Here is a 23761-nt window from a genome sequence, read left to right as displayed (position 1 = left end):
AAAAAATTTTTAAGTCATCAGAAAATTTAAAGTTTGACCACGGAAAGATGTCGGGTGAACTGGAAACGAAAACAAACCACTTATTTTCTGCCTTTGCATTTCTGCCTTAGCCCTGGCTATGGGGCGGTAATTTACTGAATATACCACTGCCTTGCCTTCAATCTTCGAGTTGAACCGAACCATTGCTTCGGTTACTCGTCTGGTCAGCGCTAATTCTATATTAGCTAAACTTCTTTTGTTTGGCACACTTGGCTTTCTTAAGTGGTTTTTCCCCTCCAGCTCAGTCACTTCCTATGCCGGGCTGATGAGTGCTAATAAGCACGAAGCTGCAGTCCTTGACTGGAATGACTAAATGAATGGCGGTGTATTTCATGTATTTCTGCCTTAACCCTGGCTATAAGGCGGTAACTTACTGAAAACACTTTATTTTCTTACCAGCGGTACCCACACGGCTTTGACCGAAGTGTAAAATTAAAAGGTCTTTTTGTTAGCTTGTATATTTACAAATAATGGATGATGAATTTCCCCTTCAAATTTGCTTTGTTTATTTGCTCGCCTATGGTGGCATATGGTAGTTTGCTCTTGCTCGGTAAAAATGGCTTAAAATTGGAATAGAAAAATTACAAAATAGCAATTTCGAAAAATCCCTTCAAGGTGCACACCTCCATGCTAGAAACTAATTTTGTACCAAACTTCATGAAAATCGGCCGAACGGTTTAGACGTTATGCTCGTCAGAGTGAACCAGACAGATATCCCGAAGGAGATCCAGACAGATATCCCGACAGAGATCCAGATACCCAGACAAACTATAAGCTTTATTATCAGAAAAGATTAAGATAGGTACAATCAACAAAAAAGCGCAAGCAACGAAGTCTCGTGTTCTCGCTGATCCTACCTATGACAAAATGAAGTGGTCCATTTCTGTTTTGAGTTCGCCCACCATCTCTCCGTGGTCAAGCATTAACATCAATTCTCGCATAACAATAAGTTATTGTTTAGGGTTAAGACATACTTTCTTGACTCATACAGTGGCTCCCAAAAGTCTTCGTACACCTGCGACTTTCAACGAAATAGGCCCCAATACATTGGTTAGAATTTATGTTTCGGAATAGGTATTTAATTATAAGATTTATGATCAATTTTCAACAAAACTACATGAAAATGTTTTAAAAAAAACATTAAAACTTAATTTTTTAAAAATCAAAAACCAAAAAGTGCCGAAAATTTTATCTCACAAAAGTCTTCGTACACTTTATAAAATGTCTATATATTATTGAATAATCTAACTTTTGATTAAGTTATAAATTAGTAGAATATCATACAGTATTCATAACACCTTTTAAACGCCTGGGAATAGATTTCATTTTTTTTTTTTTTTTTGCGTAATTTTTGAGTAAGTGTTCAACCACACTTCGAGTCTTACTGTTTCTAGCTCTATTTTTCGTTTTAAAGCCTTATTTTCGTAATCTAGCCTCCAGATATCTCTAAATATGATGCATTAAGTTAAAATCTGGAGATTGAGGGGGTATTCTCTAAACTTTATGACAATTTTCGAGGCACTAGACGCAAACGTTGTAAAATGTGTGCTTCTTATCGTTATCTTGATAAAAAAACAAAGTTGTTTCCAATAACCAAATTTTTGGCTAAGATTTCAAAATTGATTTTTAAAATATTTAAAGGAACAGCATGATTCATTATTTCATCAAAAAATTACAAACTACTAAGTCCTGGTGCTGATATGCACCCTCACACTAGAACACCTCCACCGCCCTGATTAACTGATCCAAATAAGTTATTACGATTAAGTTCCTAATTTTTTCTTCTACTTGAAGTTATACAGCAATTTAACCAAAAATGTTGAATTAATTTTTATCTGTAAGTAAGACGTGATTCTAAAACGTTTTTAACCTATTTATCATTGATTTTGTGACGAAAAGCGTAAGCTTTCTGTATTTCGCACGACCAAGAAAATTTCTGCTGGAAGAGGTCCCATTTAATCCAGCTAGTCAGAGAACTTGGCGAACAATTTTAGGTGAAAATTAAATGTAAAATGTTTCATTTAACTCTGAAGAAACTTTTACGGCACTTAAATGTGTATTTTTCATAATTTTTTTTAACTTTAAATCTCCGATCACGTTTTGTCAACTTTGCCGGTTGTTCTTTTCTTACCTGGTTTTCGGTCCGATTCCATTCTTTAAAGCATTTTATCAAGCACTTTACTATACAAACAAATAAATTAACTAATTTAGAGACATTTCAAACCAGTTTACCTCTACTGTGGGGAAACAAATTCAAATTTTGAATGGTGTTTGCGGTTTTTTACGAATACCCGCCATTTTACAGTAATAAGCACAATATTAAGGAATAAATAAACAAAAAATTAAAGCCAAATGACTTATAAGGATCAACATAATACAAAAATATTAATAAAACGGCATATGATAATTTTAATCATGGATTTATTCGAAAATATCTGAGTGTACGATGACTTTTGTGGCGTGTTACTTCTCTGTCTCTTCGTTTTCTGACCCATTTCAAAAAGAAGATCCGTCAATATTTTGAAAAAACCAATGGGTTGTATTTAGAATGACATAGGAAAGATGTGAAAAAATATTGGACTTCATATTCGAATTCAGTTTCGAGTTATTTTGGTTTTACAAAAAGATTTCAAAGTGTACGAACAATTTTGGGAGCCACTGTATATTTCTTCAGGTTCTTTTAAAATCTAATATCTAATCTAAAATCTTTTAAAATTTAACGAGGAAAATTATGATTTTAAAAAGAATTAAAAGGATAAAACGATATGACTTATTTGTAAAAAACAATAAATATATTGAATACGTTTTTGGCATCATTTTTTCGTTCTACCAGCAAGTCGTAAAGAATGGTTGACTAGCATAAAAACGTATTTCTAAAATAAAAATAAATGATGTAAAATAGTTTTTACCTAAAATGAAACGGAATTGCTACGCAGACATTTCGTGCTTTTTAACGAAAATATCTTTTCATCGAGTGTTTTGTTCGCTTTATAAAAATGGCTTCCATTTGAATTTCGTAACAGGGTTTCATACGCTTCCATATATTATTTCTCATTTCATTCGTCTGAAGCAATTCTACTTCAGTTTTATTTCCAGTTTAACGAAAATATTTTACGACAATCCACGAGAAAAAATTATTCTAATCAGCGAAAAAAGTTTCTACGGAGATATGATTTCCAAATCTGTCTTATGGAATGGGTTTCTTTCCTTCAGTCTAAAGTACTACTTTTAGTCACTGAAATCAATAGAATAAGTAAAATTAATAACATGGATCCAAAAAAAAAAAAAAAACTATTATTTTCCCAACAATTTTTTTTTATATTTATTTATTTTTTTCAAATATCCGGTTTTAGAAATTACTCTAATCAGCGAAAAAGTTTCTACGGAGATATGATTTCCAAATACTAACGCTTGTGGAATGGGGTTGTTTTCTTCAGTCAAAAGTACTACTTTTAGTCATAAATTGATAGAATAAAAGCAAAAAATAATAACAACATGGATTCCAAAAATAAAAACTTGTATTTTCTAAACACTTATTTTTTATTTAATTTTTTCAAGTATCTGATTTTAGAAATAATGTTCGGTCTTTATGACGTCACAAGTGATGTACTTTGGTGCGCTACTCCATTAGCGTGCTGAATGTTTACGTTTTGCTGTCAGCCGCGTTGCAAGGACATGGTTTGTTCTGTGCGCTAATGGCATAAGTGACTGGCATTTTATCATTTGTGATGTCAGGTGCAGAAGCGTAAAAAATGAATTTCAATCTGCGCATCGATTAAAATCCTTGTTAAAAAAATTTTAAACTTTTTCAAAATATTTTTAAAAAAAAAAGGTTACATCTTATATTTTTAAGCATGATCTTTCAGAAAAAAAAAACTTTTAAAATTTCGAAAGCGACCCAATTCTTAGATAACAAATTCGAGAAAAAGCACAATTACGTTTGTCTTTTGTTAAAAAAATATTGAATTTCCTCTCTATATATCTGAAGAGTTGTGACTTTTGATCTTAAATAAGAAAATTTCTTGAAAGTTCAAAATACGTTACTGCAACTACTTGCTCTTTATTTGATCACGCTTGGAAAATTTAAATGACGCTACTGTATTAGTGTAAGGACACTCACAGCAGTCGATCAAAAGGATTCCCTGTTATTAATGTAAAAGATATTTCAATGAAGACTTTGAAGAGTGCCACCGGTTATTTTGTACTTCTACACATGCGGTTGCAGCGGCATTTGTGTACCTTGTAAAATTAATTGTTAATAAAATAATAGTTTAAAAAACTAAAAAAACACGCTTTCGTAGTAAAATGAACTAAAAAGTGAAAAATAATCTTTGGATGATAGTAGTTGACCAATTACTTAATTTTAATGTAATACAAAAAACCGTGGGGTGCTTGCTGTCTATTCACATTTTTGCTTGGACAACAAAATGGCAGAAATTCAGGACAACTGATAAGAAGCACCCCACGCTTTTTTGTATTACTTTAAAATTAAGTAATTGGTCAACTACTATCATCCAAAGATTATTTTTCACTTTTTAGTTCATTTTACTACGAAAGCGTGTTTTTTTTAGTTTTTTAAACTATTATTTTATTTTTCTGTTTTTTAGTCTTATGTTGGAGAATTATCAGGCAAAATTGCAATTACTTCTTTTCGTAAAAGTTGAATTGAAATTATTTATAAAACGAGTGCGAGGCAATATCTTAAAGTTAAGACAAGGGCACCCCGATGGAAAGCTATTGTGAGTCATCGATGTATGTTTGCGGAAATCATATTTATATTACTTTGAAAATTTGAGATGCATTTGAATAAAAGTTTTGTTCAACAATGGTCTGATCAGCAATGAATTTCCAATTGAAGGCTCACCTAAATTTTGGCATGAAATTAGTTAAAAACAATTATATTTCATGTTCTAATTACCTTGGAACATTGGAACAAATTTTATCTGATGCAGAAAAATTAAAGGTTTTTATAGATATTTTTAAATAATTTTTGCAAGCATTTTTTAATGTATTTTTTTAAATTTTTCCTTTTTCACATTGTTGGATTTATGCCAAAATATTGATTAAAATTTGAGGAAACTCACAATTAAAAGAGTTAATTAATTAATTTGATTATAGAATATTGCATTGTCATCGGGTCTGATGTCGCGTGCCAAATTTCAAAGGAATTCGATCGCAGGAAGTGGGCGAAATTTTAGTTGCAAAATTCCATTACAAGATACATACATACATACATACAGGTGAAGCTAATAAAAGCGTGTTAAAAAAAAAAAAAAAACCTGACTTCACATGTTCATAATCCGCAATAATGAATTTATCGTCTGTCACCGATCACCTAGGCTGAAATCAATTCAAGCTCGATGCTACAAAGTGCAAAATATTTTACTAAAGACTACGAATTTGGAAACTGATTTTCAAACGTACAAAATTGCCGTTTTGCAATGCTCAGAAGCCCCTTAGTATGTACAGCTATGCAGGTTGGTACAAGTTAGTTTAGAGGTTGGTAGAGGTTGGTACAAGTTAGTTTGAGGAAAGGGGGGGGGGGGCTCTTCAAAGCATTTTGTTTTCAATTCCTCGGTTATGCATGTTTCTATTCAGTTATTTTCGACTTCGCGTGGGAGTGGGATTTTGTTCTAATTATGAACTCTTTACTTAAATTCCATTTTCTACGGGAGGGGGAGAGTAATTTTCATTTTGTTCTAAAACGGAACTCGTAACTTTTTTTTTTTTGAGCAATCACGATTGCTTATTGCTTTTATTTCACCGTCCTTGATGCTGTGGTTCCTTTTTCAGAATGGACCAGGCACACCAGCACCACCGGCCTCTGCAGGCGCGGCTCCGAGCACTGCTTCCTGGAATTCGTTTCTCCTGGTCGATGGCGTTCATGTCCTACACACACGTGCGCTCATACACACACGCGCTCATACACACACACGCTCATACACACACGCCTACGTGCATACGCACAGGTCTACGCACACACACACAAGCCTACACATGCACCCACGCGCGCCTACACATACACAACTATATACAAGTAACCGCCCAGGAGGAGGGGTAGGCTTGGGGGGACAGGAGCTGTTTCTAGAAACAATAGCGCCCAGTGAGTAGGGTCCTGTCGCAACTCGTGATTGCGAAAAACATTATTTGAATTCAAAATTTCAGAGTTCAAGTTAATTTTTTTTTCTTTCTGATTCATTCTCATAGATGATTTAAATCTTTGTAACATATAATGTTGTTCAAGCTCATTGTTAATTGCAATGGCAAACTACTTTGGCCAAAGTTGCGTAACGTCGTAGTGATGACCGAAATATTTCTTACAATATTTAGATTATTCTATTGGTAACCTTACCAGATGCTCTTTCTTTCTTTTTTTTTTTTTTTTCAAATGAACATAACATGAGAATTACGGTGATTTAAAAAATACATGTAAAAATAAAAAGTTTCTCTTAGATAGCAGGACACCCCTCAATATTTTTAGACTTGCGGATATTAATATACTGGAATAATTCAAGCTTCCTATTTCAACTAAAAGAGGGTATTCAACCCCCTCCCCCATACTTTATAAGTATGGAGAGGGGGGGGGGTTTGAAAATATATCGAACTGAAAAAACAATGCTACATATTATCATATACAGTAGTAATATGCACATTGCAATAAAATAATTATTTACGAGAAAAAAAAACAGCTGGGGAAATTAAATGATTTTAAATTTGTGGCGTTTTTACGCTATGGCTAATGTTAAATTAAGGGGTCATTGAGCACCCTCTGAAAATTTAAGTAAGAAGTTACATTTTTACAGCATAATACTATTAGTAAGTCTTAAAAAATAGGGAGTGTCCTAGACTTTAGCTGGAAAAAAAAAGTTTTTGTGAGCCACCCTAATGAGCATCCGTCTTGGCACGCAAAATGTAGAGATACATATGGGACTACGTTCGTAAATGAACTGTATTTTTTCTAAAGTCTTTTTAAAAACAACAAATATAAACTTCGCCATTCTGGTTGTGCAGTTAAAAATACAGGATGTCGAAAACTTCTTGAAACATTTTAAACTTCACAGAAAAACTGGTATGTTGTGGCCATCACGAAACTTTCTTCTATATTTTTCTTTTTTTCTGATCCCGCCCCATGCTTGACGAGGAAGCAATATTCCCAACAAAAACAAAATTATTCATGCAAAATCTTGACGACCATCCCAATGTCTGAATTATTGCAAAAGCAAAGCAAGGAGCGAAAATTGAAAGTTATTTTAAAAGCCTTGCTTGAATTAATTACAAATATTTTATTTGTTAACAAACATATGATGGCAACAGTTAAAAATTTTAAATCATTGAGATAATATTTACGATCATTTCCATACAATTAAAACCACGAGAAATACGCAGACGACAATCTATTACGATTTATCTTTCTTATTGTTGCATTAATAAAGCTCTTTTTATTCGCAAAAAAAAAATTAATTTGAATTCTGAAATTTTGAATCCAAATTATGTTTTTCGCAATCACGAACTGAGACAGGACCCTACTCATTGGAGTTATTGTTTCTAGAAACGGTTCCTGTCCCCCCCCCCCCCCAAGCCTGCCTCTCCTCCTGGGCGGTTACATGTGCATAGTTGTGTGTGCGTAGACTTGTGTGTATGCACCTAGGCGTGTGTGAGTGTATGTGTGTGAAGTCGTGTGTGTGTATGTGTGTGAACGTGCGTGTGTGTAGGACATGGACGCCTCCGACCAGGAGATCGGATAGCTCAAAACCGGAGCAGCCGCGCCGCGCAGCCAGCAGAGGACTGTGGGTGGTGGTGCTGCAGCGGCTTCTGGTCCAAGTTGAAAAAGGCACGGACACCAAAAACGGACAAATGAGAACAATAAGCAATCGTATGATTGCTCAAAAAAAAAAAAAAAAACCCTCAACACCTCTTGGAGCAATTGGCGTCAAAATAGAACCAAAGCCTGTTTAAATATGGATTCATATATATTCCAAATTTCAACCAGAACGTATCATTACTTCTTGAGATAGGGCACTCACAATAGAAAAAAAAGAACGGGCGACTGCGCTACCCCCTTTTTAGCGCTACCCCCTACATACACACAGACAGACAGACATTTTCCAAAAATAGTCGAAATGGACTCAGCACACCTCAAAACGTTCGAATCCGTCAAAATTCGAAAATTTTCACAAATCCAATACTTTTTTCTATATATTCGATATAGAAGAAAGTAACAACAAATAGTCACATGAATATGTAGTTTGTGCCATAATACCTCACATGCTCAAGATTTTTTTAATTACAGCACAAAAAAAAAAAAAAAAAAAAAAAAAACTAAAATATTGCGTTTAAAGATAACCGTCACAGCCAGCATGCACTACGGAACGGTTTGTGCTACTTGTGTTACTTGCTTTTACACAATTTGACGAATTAAACAAAACAATGAAAACGAGATGATGTGTGCATCACATGACTTCCTTTTACTCCAATTTAATGTCATTTCCACATTTTTGGCTATTTTAATGTGATTCAATTGTTTACTTTCTAAATATCACCAACAGTGGACAAATAGAAACCAAATTAAAAGGAAAAAAATCGCCAAATTTGTCGCCAAGTTGGCGAAAAAACTTGGCGACCAAAAGACTAGCGATATATCGCCAAGTGTCCGACAAATTATAACACAACTTGAGTTTACATCTAAATTAACAATGATTTTACCCCAAAAAGGTGTAAAAGACCCCCTTTGGAACATCCAAATGCAACCAAAAGAGAATGTGCACAACTAGACCCCACTTGAAGTGTATGTGCCAAATTTCAACTTTCTAGGACATACCGTTCTTGAGTTATACGAGATACAAACCCATATACATACGTACATACGGACGTCACGAGAAAACTCGTTGTAATTAACTCGGGGATCATCAAAATGTATTCTTCAAGTGTCTATACGATTTTAGGCATGTATCCACAAATGGTCGGGTTGAAAAAAAAAATCAATATTCATTCGGGGGCGAGCAAAATGGAAATTAAGACCGATTTTTGAGTGAAATTTTTTTCGCGAATACAATACTTCCTTTTTTGTAAAAGGAAGTAAAAAGGAAAAAAGAAAAGTTCGCGTATTGTCTGTATTTTTAGGAGAAGGCACTTGACTCCTCCCTCTTTAACTGTTATCCAATGATTCTATTTCGCTGTTTTCGGCAGAAGGTATATTCGGATCATAGCATTTTGTTGTAAAAGCAGCAGTTTTTAAAATATAAGAATAACTAAAATGACAACATAGAAGTGAAGCAAGTGATGTAAAGGACACTAAGGCTTTTTTTGCACATTAATCCCTTCACGATCGGATAATTTAAGAAAACGGTCATAAAAGTGTCTATTTTTTTTATTAAAGAAAATTATATAAAAATAAGTGTATGAACAACATGTGCATTCATTTTTTCATTTTCAATATTTTTTAGATTGATATTATAAAAAAATTTAGAACTTTATGAAAAGTCAACAAGCATGCCCAAGCAAGCAGCGAAAGTTTAAGAAAAACGTCTTTTATAAAATAAAAAATAATTTTATTAATATTTTGTGTGATATAAGTAAAGATAAGTAAATTTTTCTTGTGTGGTAAATTTCAAAGCTTTAGATACAGAGGCCAACGTCACAATCTGGTAAGTTAGCACCAAATTTCCTTTCTTCATCTCTGCAATTACATTTAAAATGGACTAGTGCTGCCATCTAGTGTATAAAGAGAGAAATAAAATGTGTTCCGGGCAAAATAAATGAATTCGTTTAATAGTTTCGTCGCGTTAATATTGCACACCCCAGCAAGGCGCTATCACGGGAGCGAGAAATGGAGGTCGAAACCCCAGCACGGCATAGACACGGGAGCGAGCGGAAACGGGTAACGTAAAATGCACGCCCAAGCTAAGGATGTCTGGTTTGTCTCCTTTAGAAGCGCGCGGATTGTTTACCGATCACTCCCACGTATGGAACTCTGCGTTCGAGGAGGCGTGTGCGAAGTGCGTAAAAAACACCTGTAAAGTATTTTTGTGGACAAAGGATAAACTTGAGATGCATTTAAATGTATTTCGAGCTGCAAACGGTGCATGCATTGAATTCTAATAATCAAAGATATTGCTTTCTGTTTACAAAATTGATTAAACACCTCACATTACGCTTGTTTTTCTTACTGTGACGGTAGCTATAATTTTTTTTTCTTTTTCTTTTCTATTTTTACGATGTTCCTTTGGTGCCTTACATTTTTTACTATAGAATAACATTTAATAAAAAAAAGTTTGAAAAACTTTACACTTCAACAGCATCATTACAAGGAAAACTGCAATTTGGTACGCCATTGGAAAAAATAACTTCATACTTTTGACTCCGTGTTCCTAAAATTGATAGCCACTTATAGGTTTCTTTTTCTACAGTTAGAAAAACAATAAGGAAAGAAAACGATTGGAAAGCTCGAAAACTGAACCAGTGTTTTATCCGCTCACTTTTGTTGTCCCAGAACTTCAGGCTTGAACTATCAATTGCACAATTTTATCTGATTTGACATACGTATAAAAAAATTGTAAGCATTTTTCAATTTCAAAAATATTTCAAGTATCAAGAAAATTACTAATAATAAAGAAAGAGTGAAAAAAGACTCATACACCTAAAAGTTATCTCAATAATGTAAAATTTAAAATAAAATATCACCACACTTTCAGGAGATTTATGATATAATTTTAGAACCTTTATTGTTTTTAGGTGCAATCAGTGAACACTGGTACTTAATCCTTATCATAGTTAAATATTTTATTACTTTCTAAAAGTTTTTTTATTTAAAAAATCGGTATATCGTTATTCTAAATAGAGGTATTCTTAGAGAGACTAATCACTGTCTAGTATGCGTAGACAAGTGCTAATCAAGATAATGTCACAAGAGATAATGCCTTTTCTTCATTTCAATTTTGAATATATGTTTCGATAGGATTTAGTGTATAGATTAAGTACCCGTAGAAATTCGATAAGTCAATATGACTTTTTAAATCACATCATCTGGTAATCTCAAACTGTATTTTTACTTTAAGGAGTAGATTAATTTTCCATGAGTATTCATCATAATTAGATTTTGCTTTATGTTTAAATGTTAACATGATTGTAAGTTTGTGAATATTTAATTGTTTTAATTGCATAAATTAAAAGGAGTTATAACAACGAAATGTTTACAAAATAAATAGCTTTGGTAATTAAGGCCGCCTACCAGGGACGTATGCAAAAATTTTGGGCCCCGTCACTTTTACGAGGCCCCCTCCATATTGTTACCCCTCACTTTGTACATAGATTTCACCCCTCTTTTTACAAATCTAGGGCCGTCTTCAGGCTCGCGTCTGGGAAAACAGGTGTCCCCCCCCCTAACCTCTATGCATGCCCCTGCCGCCTACACACAAGACGACTAGTTGAATCAACTTCTCGAAAAAACTGCCTGTAAACAATTCGGTTCCTCTCTAACAGCATACGGAGCAGCTGATGCTAGAATAAATTCGGCGAATTAGAAGAAAAGTTGATTCAACTATGTTGCTTCGTGTGAAGACTATGAAAAACGCCAGTCAACTAGCTTACACGCAACTTTTTCAAAAGGTTTATTCAACTAACCACCTTGTTAATAGAAGGCCTAAATTAAAATTAACCAGAAAAAAAAATGTTTATAAAAAATTAATTTCAGCAATGGGGTCATTTACAAAATTTTGAAAGCGTTTTTTTTTTTTTTTTTTTTTTTTTTTTTCTGAAAGAGCATGCTGCAAAACATAGGACTTGACAATATTTAAAATTATTTAACAAAGTTTAATATTTCTTAACAATTATTTTAAGGGGTAACATTACCTTTCAGACATTTTTTTTTTAAATTAAGTAAATTTCATTTTTCTTTCCTTTGAAACCACAACATGCATACTCATTTTGTAATCAATAATTTATTTTTAAATTTTTTAAATATTACCTACTTTTTAAAAAAATTTAAAAAATTAAGACATTTTCCATTTTTTTAAATTTCCTAAGGTTTTTTTTTTTTTTGTTTGTTTTTTTGTTTTAACACTAATTAATTTTTTTTTGCTAAACGATCACAAAAATCATCTCTAAAAATCTGTGCATTTATTTGATTATGTGTTAATTAGAAAATTGTCTGTGATTAATTATGTAAAAAAGCGTAATGTTTTAAAAACAATTTTGGTTTTTAAAGGTATAAAATGCTCTAAGCATTTGTGTAATTTATAAAATACTTATCCAATGGCAGCTTTGCTAAATATATTATCCTAATTGCAAAAAGTATTACTTGTAAGCTGTATCTTTATTTTTAAAAAAAAATCCTTGGGGATTCTAATGACATGATAACACAAAAAACGAGCATCAAGAAAAAGATATTCAAGTTTTTCTTCTGCATAAGAAACAGTGAGCACGACATAAAAGAACTCATAAGCTTTTAAATATTTGAGCTAAAGCAATGCAACTTTTTCCCTGTGTTTGGAACAGTTTTTAGTTTTGAAATAAGCAATTTAAAAGGTTTCTGATCGTTTAATCGTTTTTGAGGTACTGTAACTCCATAAGCGGTGCGCAGATTTAATTTCCTTTTTTGCGCTTCTACACATGACATCACAACTGATGAAAAGCCATTCACCGATGCCATTAGCACAAAGCACACAATAGTCATTTCGCTTCTTTACTCACATGTACTGGCAAAGACATGGTTGATAGCAAGCTTAAAGCACCATATTTAATTCGCTTTTTAATTTTCATATCGGGGAAACGCGGTAGACAGCAATCGTAAGCATTCAGCGCACCAGTGGATTGGTGCGCCAAAGTTCATCACTTGTGACGTCATAAAGACCACGGTTTATTTGAAAAGTCCTACATTTTCAAAAATTAACTAAAAATTAAACGTTTTGAAAATAAAAAGTTTTCTTCGCTCCTTTTTTTTTTTTTTTTTGTTCATTCTATTAACTACAATGACTGGAAGAAGTACTGTTGACAGATGGAAACAACCCCATTTAGATTTTCCTTATTTATTTTGTAGATATCCTACGATAACTCTTTTTAAGATAGGATCAGTTGGAGCAACGGGAAAGATAATTTCAATGTTTCAACTTTAAATCCTTTCCTTTCTACTGAACGAATTGAGACAAGAAATTTTAAACATTGTTCAAAACTACAATCTCTGAGAATAACTGGGTTAAATATGACTTTATGACTGTCGATTAGTGAATGAAATCATGTGTCATTGTACCCCAGGTTATTTACTATCACCCCAGACACAAGGGGGTAAATGAAAACACCATTTCCGTTGGTTAGCGAATGAGATAAGTTTCATTTTACTGCTCCTTGTTGCCTTTTATCCAAGAGACTACGGAGTAAAGGGAAACACTCCATTTATTTCCGTTGGTTAGCGAATGAAATCATGTTTCATTGTACTCCCAGGTTATTTACTATCACCCCAAAGACAAGGGGGTAAATGGAAACACCATTTCCGTTGGTTAGCGAATGAGATAAGTTTCATTTTACTGCTCCTTGTTGCCTTTTATCCAAGAGACTACGGAGTAAAGGGAAACACTCTATTTATTTCCGTTGGTTAGCGAATGAAATCATGTTTCATTGTACTCCCAGGTTATTTACTATCACCCCAAAGACAAGGGGGTAAATGGAAACACCATTTCCGTTGGTTAGCGAATGAGATAAGTTTCATTTTACTGCTCCTTGTTGCCTTTTATCCAAGAGACTACGGAGTAAAGGGAAACACTCCATTTATTTCCGTTGGTTAGCGAATGAAATCATGTTTCATTGTACTCCCAGGTTATTTACTATCACCCCAAAGACAAGGGGGTAAACGGAAACACCATTTCCGTTGGTTAGCGAATAAGATATGTTTCATTTTACTGCTCCTTGTTGCCTTTTATCCAAGAGACTACGGAGTAAAGGGAAACACTCCATTTATTTCCGTTGGTTAGCGAATGAAATCATGTTTCATTGTACTCCCAGGTTATTTACTATCACCCCAAAGACAAGGGGGTAAATGGAAACACCATTTCCGTTGGTTAGCGAATAAGATATGTTTCATTTTACTGCTCCTTGTTGCCTTTTATCCAAGAGACTACGGAGTAAAGGGAAACACTCCATTTATTTCCGTTGGTTAGCGAATGAAATCATGTTTCATTGTACTCCCAGGTTATTTACTATCACCCCAAAGACAAGGGGGTAAATGGAAACACCATTTCCGTTGGTTAGCGAATAAGATATGTTTCATTTTACTGCTCCTTGTTGCCTTTTATCCAAGAGACTACGGAGTAAAGGGAAACACTCCATTTATTTCCGTTGGTTAGCGAATGAAATCATGTTTCATTGTACTCCCAGGTTATTTACTATCACCCCAAAGACAAGGGGGTAAATGGGAACACCATTTCCGTTGGTTAGCGAATAAGATATGTTTCATTTTACTGCTCCTTGTTGCCTTTTATCCAAGAGACTACGGAGTAAAGGGAAACACTCCATTTATTTCCGTTGGTTAGCGAATGAAATCATGTTTCATTGTACTCCCAGGTTATTTACTATCACCCCAAAGACAAGGGGGTAAATGGAAACACCATTTCCGTTGGTTAGCGAATAAGATATGTTTCATTTTACTGCTCCTTGTTGCCTTTTATCCAAGAGACTACGGAGTAAAGGGAAACACTCCATTTATTTCCGTTGGTTAGCGAATGAAATCATGTTTCATTGTACTCCCAGGTTATTTACTATCACCCCAAAGACAAGGGGGTAAATGGAAACACCATTTCCGTTGGTTAGCGAATAAGATATGTTTCATTTTACTGCTCCTTGTTGCCTTTTATCCAAGAGACTACGGAGTAAAGGGAAACACTCCATTTATTTCCGTTGGTTAGCGAATGAAATCATGTTTCATTGTACTCCCAGGTTATTTACTATCACCCCAAAGACAAGGGGGTAAATGGAAACACCATTTCCGTTGGTTAGCGAATAAGATATGTTTCATTTTACTGCCTCCTTGTTGCCTTTTATCCAAGAGACTACGGAGTAAAGGGAAACACTCCATTTATTTCCGTTGGTTAGCGAATGAAATCATGTTTCATTGTACTCCCAGGTTATTTACTATCACCCCCAAAGACAAGGGGGTAAATGGAAACACCATTTCCGTTGGTTAGCGAATAAGATATGTTTCATTTTACTGCTCCTTGTTGCCTTTTATCCAAGAGACTACGGAGTAAAGGGAAACACTCCATTTATTTCCGTTGGTTAGCGAATGAAATCATGTTTCATTGTACTCCCAGGTTATTTACTATCACCCCCAAAGACAAGGGGGTAAATGGAAACACCATTTCCGTTGGTTAGCGAATAAGATATGTTTCATTTTACTGCTCCTTGTTGCCTTTTATCCAAGAGACTACGGAGTAAAGCGGAAACACTCCATTTATTTCCGTTGGTTAGCGAATGAAATCATGTTTCATTGTACTCCCAGGTTATTTACTATCACCCCAAAGACAAGGGGGTAAATGGAAACACCATTTCCGTTGGTTAGCGAATAAGATATGTTTCATTTTACTGCTCCTTGTTGCCTTTTATCCAAGAGACTACGGAGTAAAGGGAAACACTCCATTTATTTCCGTTGGTTAGCGAATGAAATCATTCCACATAGATAATCACCCCATACACATTCGGTTTAGAAACAAAAGAAATTTTACACCGACATTGCTCACTATGTGTCCCGTAGATTTTCATGCGAACCACTCAGTCCTCCAAATATAATCTGAAATTATTGAAAAGAGGAAAATCATACAAGAAATTTAATTATGCGCTAAATGTATGCAAAAATGCACACAAAAGTGTCGTTTGCATCAAGCTTTTATCTTCCACTAAGAAGAAGAATGAAATTTAATTGTTTCCGTTTACCCACAGATAACTCTATTTAAGGGATAATTGGAAAAATCTCTATTACCCATCAAAATTAGCAGAGAAAGTGAATTTTATAAATAAATGTTTTTCGTAACCTTCCACATAAAAAGTAAAAGTAATTTAAACTACTCAAACTTGGTCTACTGGACAGGAAAATGTGAGATCTCTAAATTTTAAAACACAACTACTTTTTGCGCAGTACTATCCTACGATTGTTTGGAGACACACGGAATTCTCAAAATATCTTCAATATGGTATCTAGTCTGCACTCAAAAGTTATCCGAAGTGTAATAATAGAGGTTTTTTTTTTTTTTTTTTACTAACTCCCAAGTTTACGTTTACATCGACTGATTCCATAGTTATTGCTCAATACTGTTCAAATTTTCAGACATAGCAAATCTTCTTGCACAATAACTAAAAATTTCAGATTTTGCTTTGCAGGAGCAAAGTGAACACGTAAAATGTATTTAATTGTGCTCAAAATTACTAAATTATAACACATTCTGCAATATTGGACAAATTTGTTCCGAAAAAAATGTGATATTATTACTGAAAACATTTATACAAAACATAATGAGTAATTAAATTTATTGCGTAGAAAATAGCATTAAGTTTTACTTGCTAAATAGAATTATACATTTAACTATAACATAGATATTGAAGAACTTTTGCAATTTATTTTTTACAAAAATTCACGATTTCTTTTTCTATTTAAACCCTAATACGTGTTTTTTATTGAACAATCAAAATATGTTATCGATTTCATTTTGTTCTGGCTTGACTTTTCTCTTTCTCTGAACTTTGGTATTGGTAAACAGCGAGTCACATGAACCAATACTAGACGAATATTTTTCGAACAGGATTATGTGTAAATCACATTATCCTATACCACTGCTAAAATGATTTTCTCTTTTTTGAATCATGGTATTCGAGCTCCCAATTCATCAAAAAATCTAGTTAAAGAAAATCATTCTCATACATGGAAGAAATATCTATACTCAGAACAATGTAGTTCTCACTGCTAAATTTCAAACCGATCTGTATTTTTAAATCAACTTTTAAGTCACACTTGTTTAACCGATGTCAATCAAGTGGTTGCTTAGTGAGGGAGGGATTATGTGTAAAATCACATTATCTTATACACTGCTAAAATGCTTTTCTCTTTTTTGTATAAATCGGTATTCGAGCTCGCAATTCATCAAAAATCTAGTTTAAGAAAATCATTTTTGTACATGCAAAAAAATCTATGCCCAGAACAATGTAGTTCTCATTGCTAAATTTCAAACCGATCTGCATTTGTAATTAAACTTTGAAGCCACACTTGTTTAACCGATGTCAATCAAGTGGTTGCTTAGTGAGGAAATGAGAGAAATCCTTTGATATTGTGAACAGTATTAAAGTTGACACTAAGAATTGCAATGTTACACTTTTGCTACTTTTGTATATTGACGTTCAAAGGGGGAATTTTTCAGCTACATTTCTTTGAATTTGTACTTGATGATTAAAGTGTTTGAAGAAGCTTTCGTTGTAATAAATGAGAAGAAAACCAAAAAGATACATTTAATTATTACTGGCATAAATTCAATGATTAAGATTATACAAAACATTAAGAAGTGACAAAAAGATCCTTAGTGTTTAACAAATAATGAACAAATACCTTTGTGCTTGAAAATTAGATGAATCAATTAACGTTTTGATGCGCAAAAATTGCAAATCACTGCAGACTTGTGTTTTGGGGTTGCCAGGAACACTTTTTCCATGCGGCAAAGTCATTCGAGGATGACTTTTCATCCTAAAGCTTACACTTCTTTGCAATGAAAAAGTTGTTCCTTGTAACACAGAAACACGTGTCCGCAGTAATTTGTAATTTTTGTGCAACAAAACGTTGGATAACTGATCCGTTTAATCAACCTTACTATTGTTATAACAAGTTAAATACTTGGAAACGTAAAAAGTTTTTTTTTTCTTCAGATGTTAATGTTTTAAATATGAAAAAAAAAACTATTCTCGAAAATAACGGATGGCTGAAAATTTTACTCCTTTTCAAATGTTAGCATTTCATGTTTTTTGAACGCAAATAAACTTCTTTATCGTGCAGTAAATGCTACTGTAATGCTTATTGAATCATTTTACTGCGATTGAAAGTTATGTTTTTTTTTAGACGGTTTTTGACTTTAAAAGTACAAAAGGATCTATGCAACCATTGCATACATTTGCTGAAAAATAAATAGGTACCGCTTATAGTTCCCATTTCAGACAAGCAAGGATTCGGAATAATTTGACAAGTCAGAACTACTATCAATTTCCTAGTTTTCAGCAAGAAAGAAATAAAAGCGTTTGTCTGAAATTCCATTAGGCAGATTAGTGTGTGTTTTGGTGTAAAACCAAACTCCCTCTGCAGCACCACCGTCGACTGGCCCCCTCCCGATGCTGCTCCTCTAGCGAAAACCGTCTCCAGGTTGCGTCCATATATTACACACACATGCATACATACACACACATACATACTCGCACACTAATGCCTGCATACAAACACAAACACACGCATACCATACATACACACCTGCACACACACATACCCACACACTCATGCCTGCACAGACACAAACACACACGCCTTCACACACACACACACACACACACACACACACACACACACTCGTGATTGCGAAAACCATGATTTGAATTCCAGATGTCAAAATACAAAGTAATTTTTTATTTTTTTTTTTTACTTTTATTTATTTATTTTTTTTTTTTCGTTTTTCGAAGTTAAGGAAATAATTATACTGATCTCACAAACTGGCTACAGTGTGGAACTAAAGATTAAAAGCCAGTTACAGTGTTATCTTGTCGGTATTGGTAAAATTTGGAGGGATTTTCGTATAACCCTATGTTAACCCTAGCGTCAGTGACCAAACTTTTCCCTTACTTTCAATAACCGGGTACCCGGGTACCCATTTTGAATTTCAAAGATTTAGAGCGGATTTTTTTTTTTTCTGATACCTATTTTATTTAATCGAAACTTTTCTTCCACCCTCATCTGGGGATGTTTGTGTATCCTGATTTTACCAAAAAACGAAATGGTTTATTGTTTCCCAGCGTTTTATGTTTACGTTTCACGCTAAATTGTCTGTTAGAAAAAAATGTGTTTCTCCAGTTTTTTCGTAATACTGGATGTATTAGATTTTACACTTTGGTATTTTATAGTGAATTCGTAGTATTTTATTTATTTATACCAGTGATGTTCAACTTACGACCCACGGACCACATGAGGCCCGCGAAACTCATACCATATACACATAGGCCTGTTGTACCAAAAATATTATCTGTAATTTTATCCTCAATATCATTTGCTCAACCTTTGCTGTCATGCCGTCTGACATTCGTAGGTATACTCAAAAAGAAAAAAAAATAATGAAAGAAAGAAAGAAAGGACAAATAATATATTCCAACTGTAAATATTATTGTCTACATATTGAGAGAAACGAAGTTCCTAATTCGGTATCACTGATGATGTAACAATATGTTCGTACATCAACAAAAAGAAAAAAGGCCGTAATATTGTTTTCCACTTCACATCATAACAAAAGAAGTTCTGGAGCAACCAAAAGTCACAACTATTTCGTTTTATAACAAAACAAAATGTAGTGTTGACACGACTGATCAAATTTTGATAATTTCGAAGCATTTGATCGAATGGTGAAAACCAACGGGTGTAGTGCCCTGTGAAATATAATTATGAGTATACTTAATTTAAAATCTTAATTATATCTGTAAATGTAATTTGAATAAATGTAAATTATACGAAAACTTTCTTTGCGTCTACGATCTGCAGTGTGACTCGTGTGTAAATGCAATGTTTTCAAGTGTTTATTAATTTTTACTTTTTTTTTTACAGCGCGAAAAATTTTTCGGACATGGGAAGCGAGTCCAATTCTTCGGTTTTACACCAGAAAAAAAGTGAAAAAATTTAAAAACGAACCTTTATCGGAAAAACAAAATAGTTTCTGAGAATTTTTTAGATTTTTTTTGGGGGGGGGAGGGGGGGGGGGCTACGAGCTTGAGTGTCCCAACTTGCTGCAAATGTGCGTGCTTTTGAACTATACTCTTCTCTAACCCTTCAGAAGAATATTAATGGTGAATACAATGCTGTTTTCCCTATCAAATATAAATAATTACTATGTAATTGCCGAAAGCGAGGCACGATTTGGGAGCTCGATGCCGAAGGGGAGAGGCGGAGTGAGGGGGGAACGGTGGTCATAATTTGATTCAAAGGCTCAATTTACATGAGAATCATCAAAAATTGGTGTCAGTAGCATTTTGAAGGGGTATTTTTTGACGTGCAGTGCAATGGGTACCCGGGTACCTGGTTATTGAATTTAGGTATAAAAATTTTAAAAGCTAAAAAACTCCCCCCACATTTTTTTTTTTTTTTTGAAAACACGGTTACAACTTTCTTTAGTTCAGATTCATGTAAATAGCAAGGATTAAAAGCAATTTTAAAAAGGCCTTGTTACAAAGCGTAAAAATTATGATAAAAGTCGCAAAAAGGTACCCGGGTACCCGGTCATTGACGCTAGGGTTAATGTCAAGATTTCCATTACCAAATTTACTTTTGCTTATCGGTTTGTATTACTTCAAAGCAGGTATATTTCACCACTAATGAAAGTTATTTACACCCAATATACAACTAGTTTGAAATAATAATCCAGAGTAATATATTGTTAATCTGAAGTTGTTTTACGTCTTCTGCGTTTATTAATTTAAAGTTTGCTATTGTCACGTAGATAGCACATGATGTGGATGTTAAACATATACAACGTGCACCCTTTTCACCTACAAGACATCTATTTTCGCAAACATTATTTCTAGATGTGTACTTCTAATTTCAAAAATGCTCAAAATAAAATGCAGAGTTAAGATATTGAATGTTTGAAGCGAAAAGCATATTATTTCAAAAATACGAAATATAACTTTTTATACGGACCCCAGGTCCTCTAACTTATTTTTAGGAAAATAATCTCCGTCGAAAAATTGCTCTAGAGCAAAAACTTTGAAACATTTGAAACCAATGCTTTAGGAGATATTATCTCAAAGTTTTAAGGGAACATGCAAAAGATGAGATTAGAACATATCGCCATTTTGTAAATACAAGATGCCGAAGTAAAAAAAAATTGAATTTTTCGTTACTATTGAAATATAAATGCAAATGTTGAAATGTGATGCGTAAAAACACACTAAAAAACCTCCTTCAATTTGAAGTAACTCACTCTATGCACACATAAAATATTTAACCCTTGTAAGCCACTACATTTCCCCCCAAAATGTGTTATTGACTTCATGTGTAAACTGGTGTAAACGACAAAACGCTACGTTTCATATCTCGTTGAATATTTGTCGTACTAATGTCAAACATTTTGTGTTGAAATTATTTTTCAGTGGAGAATAATTCCCTAAATATAAGTTAAGGATCTAGGGTCTGTATGAAAAGTTACGTGTCGCATTTTTTCACGATATATAATTTTTGCTTCAAATTTTGAATACCTTATTTCTGCAGCGGTTTTTTTATTTTTTTTTAACCATTTTTGCAATTGGGAGTAGACATCTAGGACCAAAAAATGCGAAGATAGCGGTATTTCATGTTAAACGGGAACACGTTGCATATATATATATATATATATATATATATATATATATATATATACAGAACAAAACGAAGGGGTGAACGAATTTCAACAGAACAAAAAGAAGGGGCTGTAGGGGGAGAGGTAAAAACACATGCAGAATATGCAAATACTTGATACCATTAAAGCTGTTAACTGCGAAGAATTTAATCTAACAAATCTAAAATTAATTAAAACTGCGATACTGTCCTCAAAAAACAGAGCACTAAGGTTACATTTTTTTCGAAAAACTTAAAAATATCTTGGCCAAAATTGCAGAAGAAAAAAGTTTTATAATTCTGAATAACCAGAAAGTTCTGGATTTCATAAACAGTGGTAAATATCATATTCATAGTATTAATACTTTTGACTTTGAAAATCTTTTCACTAACATTCCCCACAAACTCATAATCGATGTTTCAAATAGACTTTTCGACAGATATGAAAAACACATCAATTTAGAAAAACACTCTTGGATTAACCTTGTTAAATTTTGTATTTTTGAGAATTACTTATACAATGGTTCCAATTTCTACAGACAGATCAATGGAATACCGATGGGCACATCTTTTTCCAGTGCATTTGCAAACCTATTTTTGCATTTTTATGAATCTATTTTTTTAATAAACAACAGTATAGAAGCATTTAGATATATTGTATTTTTAATAACAATGATTTTTACAATTTACACAAAAAAATTTACCCAAATGAACTACTGTTGAAACAAACAAATAAGAATGAGTCAATTTCCTTGATCTCAATATTCAACTGAATAATAAAGTTCCCAGTATAGCTTTGTATGATAAACGTCAGGATTATGATTTTAAAAAGTATTCTTTAATTCATTTTCACAGTTGTGTCAGCAGAAAAGTATTCAAAAATACAATCATTTCACAAATTATTAGATATAAAAAATATGCAATAATAAAACAAATCTGAAAACAGCGATTCGAATTTTAACTGCAACCCTAACTGAAAACCGATATCCAGAACATCTTACGAAACATTTCATTTGCAAGCTTGTGGAGGATTAGCGGTAGTTCATTTGTTCTCTTGTAGTTTAAATATTGTTCTATTTTCTTTATATAAATGTTGTAGCTTAAAAATTGTTCTATTTTCTTTATATAAAACTTGTATTTTTCGTTTGTAAAAGGTTCAATGTTCTTATCTCTTGACATGCTGATATTCTGGACTTTCAGTGCCCCTATTGCTAGTTTTTTGGATGTCGGGGACTAGTGCTGCTTTTTTAGGCAATTTCGCCAGCAGCACTCACGAAACATCTCGTGGATTTTCCCTACCCTTGGGGAGTACCCTCTCATGAGGCCCCAGGGTATTTTGTGATTTTTTCATTTTTTCGTTCTTTTAAAAGATTTTTTCTTTCTAGTTCAATCCTTATATTGCTATCAAATGTGTTGTCCACCAGTATCATAGAGCAGCCTATGGCGCCTATTGAACTGAGTAGTGAAGCTCATTTTGTTTGACTTGTCCAGATTATAAACACAGTATATGATAGTGTTTCTTTATATATATATTATATTATATATATATATATATATATATATATATATATATATATATATATATATATATATATATATATATATATATATATATATATATATATATATATATATATATATATATATATATATATATATATATATATATATATATATATATATATATATATATATATATATATATATATATATATATATATATATATATATATATATTATATAAAAAATATATATATATATATATATATATATATATATATATATATATATATATATATATATATAACATTTTACATTAATATATATTCAGCAAATCTTAAATTACATTATAAAAATAAGGTCATCCAAAACAAAACTCTCCATGCAGAAATATATGGTTATTTCTTCTTGTTATTTAGTAGAAAATTTTTATGTGGGAGAAAATGTTTTTTTACAAGGAGAAAATGTTGTTCACACTTTTTAGACTCTTATTTAAACAACTGCAACCATATGAACAGGTTTTTCTATATCTTGTTTACAGTTACAGAATTTTTTCTAGATTTCTGCAAATGATGTCCGAAAATTGGTCAGCAAAATAAAACCGTCGATACATTAATCAAAAAATTAAAATTGACGCCGAGA

The sequence above is a fragment of the Uloborus diversus genome, unplaced genomic scaffold (assembly GCF_026930045.1).
Source record: "Uloborus diversus isolate 005 unplaced genomic scaffold, Udiv.v.3.1 scaffold_11, whole genome shotgun sequence".
NCBI classification, from domain to species: Eukaryota; Metazoa; Arthropoda; class Arachnida; order Araneae; family Uloboridae; genus Uloborus; species Uloborus diversus.
This window is presented reverse-complemented; position numbering follows the sequence as displayed.